We start from the raw sequence: 4,994 nt of genomic DNA on the forward strand, positions 1-4,994 counted from the left end.
AAAAAAAAAAAAAAAAAAAAAAAAAAAAACTCCTCCAGAGAGGGAAGTGGAAGGCCGGTGGGGCCGGGCTGACCCAGAGAGGTGTGTTTTGGGAACTGAAACTAGGTGCGTCTGGCTTTGGATTGTGGTAGGAGGGGGAGCGTCCAATCCATTTGAGACAATGTCTTGCTAAATTCTTGAGGCTGGACTCCAACTTGCAGCCCTCCTGCCTTGGCCTCTGGAGTCATTGGGGTTGCAGAAAGATGGATACCACAATGCTGAATTTGCAGAATCTGTTTGAGCAGCTTGTGAGCCGGGTGGAGATTCTCCGTGAAGGAAATGAACTTCAGTTCATCCAGTTGGCAAAAGGACTTTGAGGATTTCCGGAAGAAATGGCAGAGAACAGACCATGAGCTGGGGAAATACAAGGATCTTTTGATGAAAGCAGAGACTGAGTGTAGTGCTCTGGATGTTAAGCTAAAGCGTGCACGAAATCAAGTGGATGTAGTGATTAAACGGAGACAGCGAGCTGAGGCTGACTGTGAAAAACTGGAACGACAGATTCAGCTGATTCGAGAGATGCTCATGAGTGACACATCTGGCAGCATTCAACTAAGCAAGGAGCAAAAACCAGCTTTGGCTTTTCTCAACAGAGGCCAACCATCCAGTGGCAATGCTGGGAACAAAAGGCTGTCAACCATTGATGAATCTGGTTCCATTTAATCAGATATCAGCTTTGATAAGACTGATGAATCACTGGATTGGGATTCTTCTTTGGTGAAGAATTTCAAATTGAAGAAGAGAGAAAAGAGGCGCTCCAATAGCTGACGGTTTGTTGATGGACCCCCCCTGGTCCTATAAAGAAAACTCGTTGCATTGGCTCCACAGTAGACCAGGGAAATGAATCCATAGTTGCAAAGACTACAGTAACTGATCCCAATGATGGTGGGCCCATTGAAGCTGTGTCCACTATTGAAACTGTGCCACATTTGACAAGGAGCCGAAGGAAAACAGGTACTTTACAACCTTGGAACAGTGACTCCACCCTGAGCAGTAGACCTCTGGAGCCAAGAACGGAGAATGAGAGTTCAGGCACACCACAGAGTAACGGAGGGATGTGCCTGCATGACTTTTGTCTCTGAGACAGTTATTAAACCTGAATCCTGTGTTCCGTGTGGGAAACGGATAAAATGTGGCAAGCTGTCTCCGAAGTGTCGAGATTGTCGTGTGGTTTCTCATCCAGAATGTCCCCTTCCCTGCATTCCTACTCTGATAGGAACACCTGTCAAGATTGGAGAGGGAATGCTGGCTGATTTTGTGCCCCAAACTTCTCCAATGATTCCCCCTATTGCTGTCCACTGTGTAAATGAAATTGAGCTGAGAGGGCTAACTGAGACCGGCTTGCATAGGGTCTCAGGCTGTGATCGGACAGTAAAAGAGCTGAAAGAGAAATTCCTCAGAGTGAAAACCGTACCCCTTCTCAGCAAAGTGGATGATATCCATGCCATCTGTAGCCTTCTAAAAGACTTCCTTCGAAACCTCAAAGAACCCCTTCCAACTTTTAGGCTAAACAAAGCCTTCATGGAAGCAGCAGAAATCACAGATGAAGATAACAGCATAGCTGCCATGTACCAGGCTGTTGGTGAACTACCCCAGGCCAACAGGGACACATTAGCCTTCCTCATGATTCACTTGCAGAGAGTCCAAACACTAAAATGGATGTTGCCAATCTGGCTAAAGTCTTTGGTCCTACAATTGTTGCTCATGCTGTGCCCAATCCAGACCCAGTGACAATGTTACAGGACATCAAGCGTCAACCCAAGGTGGTAGAACGCCTGCTTTCACTGCCCCTGGAATACTGGAGTCAGTTCATGATGGTGGAGCAAGAGAACATTGATCCCCTGCATGTTATTGAAAACTCAAATGCCTTTTCAATACCACAGACACCAGATATTAAAGTGAGCTTACTGGGGCCCGTGACTACTCCTGAGCACCAGCTTCTCAAGACTCCTTCATCTAGCTCCCTATCCCAAAGAGTCCGCTCTACGACCTCACCAAGAACACTTCCAGATTTGGGAGCAAAAGCAAGTCTGCCACCAACCTAGGACGACAAGGCAACTTTTTTGCTTCTCCAATGCTCAAGTGAAGTCACGTCTGCCTGTTACTTCCCAGCATTTACCAACTGCAGGAAAGGGCACACCTGTACTCTCTGCTCTGCAGCCTCCTGTACTACTTTTAGCATTCTCCAGGCTTTTAATCAAGTTTAATTGTGCATGAGGGTTTTATTAAAACTATATATATATAAACTCATCCAGAAGACTTCTAGAGCCGATAAACAAATTCAGCAAAGTAGCAGGATACAAAATCAACATACAAAAATCTATAGCTTTTCCATACACCAATAATGAACCTAATGTAAAAGAAATCAGGAAAACAATTCTATTCACAATAGCCTCAAAAAAAAATACCTGGGAACAGTATATTACAGTAATACAACCACTTCAATGTTCATAGCAGCTCAATTTACAATAGCTAAACTGCGGAACCAACCTAGATGTCCTTCAATAGATAAATGGATAAAGAAACTAGGGTAGATATACACAGTCGAATATTGATCAGCATTGGGAAAAAAAATTATGGCATTGTGCAGGTAAATGGATGGAGTTGGAGAATATCATGCTAAGCGAAGTAAGCCAATCCCAAAAAACCAAAGACCAAATGTTCTCTCTGATAAGTGGATGCTGATCCATAATGGAGGAGGCATGGAAAAAAATGAAGGAACTTTGATTGGGTTAAGGGAGGGAGAGGAAGGGAGGGAACAAGGGGGCAGGAAAGATGGTGGAATGGGATGGACATCATTACCCTAGGTACATGTATGACTGCACATATGGGGCAACTCTACATCATGCACAACCAGAGAAATGAAAAGTTGTGCTCTATTTGTGCACAATGAATCAAAATGCATTCTGCTATCATGTATAACTAATGAGAACAAATAAAAATTAAATAAAAAATAATATTTGGGGATAAATTTAACCAAGAAAATTAAAGACCTCTACAATAAAAATCATGGAGCATTAAGAAAGAATTTAAAGAAGACACTAGAAGATGGAAGGACAACACATATTCTTAGATCAGTAGAATTTATAGTGTTAAAATGGCTATATTTCCAAAAGTGATCTGCAGTTGCAATGCAGTCACATAAAAATACCAATGACATTCTTCACAGAACAAGAAAAAACAGCCCTAAAATTCATATGGAGGAGCTCAGTGCTTGAGCACTTGCCTCGAATGCATGAGGCACTGGGTTTGATCCTCAGCATCACATAAACAAATAAATAAATAAAATGAAGATATTGTGTCCATCTACAACTGAAAAAAAATATTTTTAAAAAATTTATATGGAAGAATAAAAGACCCAAAATAGCCAAAGCAATTCTGATCGATAAGAATAAGCTTAGAGACATCACAATACCGAATCTCAAACCATACTACAAAGCTGCAGTAAAAAAAAAAAAAAAAACAGCATGGTATTGGCATAAAAACAGACATGAAGACAAATGGAATAGACCACATAGTCTTCTGATTCTTGACAAAGGTGCCAAATACACTCACTGGAGAAAAGACAGTCTTTTTAACAATTGGTGCTAAGAGATAGGGATCCACACGTAAAGGAATGAAACTAGATCCCTATCTTCACCCTAAACAAAAATCAAATCTAAATGGACCATAGACCTAGATATAACACCAGAAACTTAGAAAAAACATAGGGGAAACACTCCAACATATGGGCACAGAGAATGACTTTCTGAATAGGACTCCTACAGCTCAGGAAATAATAGCAGGAATCAATAAATGGGATGGCGTCAAATTAAAAATCTTCCACATAGAAAAGGAAACAATTAACAGGGTGAAGAAAGCCTATGACATGGGAGAAAAATCTTTGCAGCTACTCTTCCAACAGATGATTGATATCCAGACTATAAAAAGATCTCCAAAAACTCAATCCCAAACAAATAATTCATTCAATAAATAGGCAAATGAACTGAACAGATGTTTCTCAAAAGAAATACAAATGACTGACAATTATAAATGAAAAACGGCTCAACATCTTTAGCCACGAAAATACAAATCAAAACTACATTGAAATTCCATCACCTATCAGAATGGCAATCATCAGAAATAAAAATAATAAATGCTTGGCAAGGATTTCGGGAAAAAGAAACTCTTATACACTGTTGGTGGAAATGTGAACTGCTATTAGCCCCTGTGAAAATCAGTAAGGAGTTTCCTCAAACTAAAATAATAATAATAATAATAATAATAACAATAATACCATGTGATTCAGTTATACCACTCCTAGGCATTTATCCAAAAGAATCAAAGTCAGCATACTTTAGAGATACATGAATAACCATGTTTATCATAGCACAATCAACAATCATAGCCAACTTATGGAACCAGCTTATGTGTCCAACAACAGAAGAATGGATAAAGAAAATGTGGTATATATATACAAAATGGAGTTTTATTTCATTCATAAAGAAGAACAAAACTGTATCATTTGAAGAAATATTGATGGAACTAGAGATCATGGTAAACAAAATAAGTCAGACTTACACAAGTATTGTATGTTTTCTCTCATATGTGGAAGTTATGGGGTGGCGGTGGGGGGTGGGGGACGCATCTTGAAAGTAGAAGGGAGACCATTAGGGTAGAGGAAGGTGATTAGAAAAGGAGGAAGGGGATAATAAGGGGAGGTCTGGGGAGTGAATTTGATCAAGTTATGTAATAGGCATGTACAAATATGCCACAATGAAACCCAATAACTGTATCATTAATATCCACCAATAAAAAGTCTCAGCTATTTATTGTCTATAAAAAACCCACTTTCCATCCACACAGATTAAAAATAATCTGGTGACCAATTGTGCTCCTTGATATGTACCCAAATAAGTTTAAAACTTATGTCTACATAAAAACCTGTGAATAGATCTTTTTTTTTTTTTTTTTTT

General features: G+C 39.8%; 1 pseudogene across 1 annotated transcript in view; it reads left to right on the top strand.

Annotated features, from left to right (window-relative positions):
* Window positions 1-242: 242 nt before the first annotated feature.
* The window catches only part of LOC107143572, a 14,527-nt pseudogene continuing 9,775 nt past the window's right edge, over window positions 243-4,994 (top strand). The window contains exon 1 of the transcript XR_007344077.1: window positions 243-2,258. The product of XR_007344077.1 is annotated as a rac GTPase-activating protein 1-like (transcript). The remainder of the gene's footprint in view (window positions 2,259-4,994) is intronic.

This window comes from Marmota marmota, unplaced genomic scaffold (genome assembly GCF_001458135.2).
Source record: "Marmota marmota marmota unplaced genomic scaffold, marMar, whole genome shotgun sequence".
Classification (NCBI taxonomy): Eukaryota; Metazoa; Chordata; class Mammalia; order Rodentia; family Sciuridae; genus Marmota; species Marmota marmota.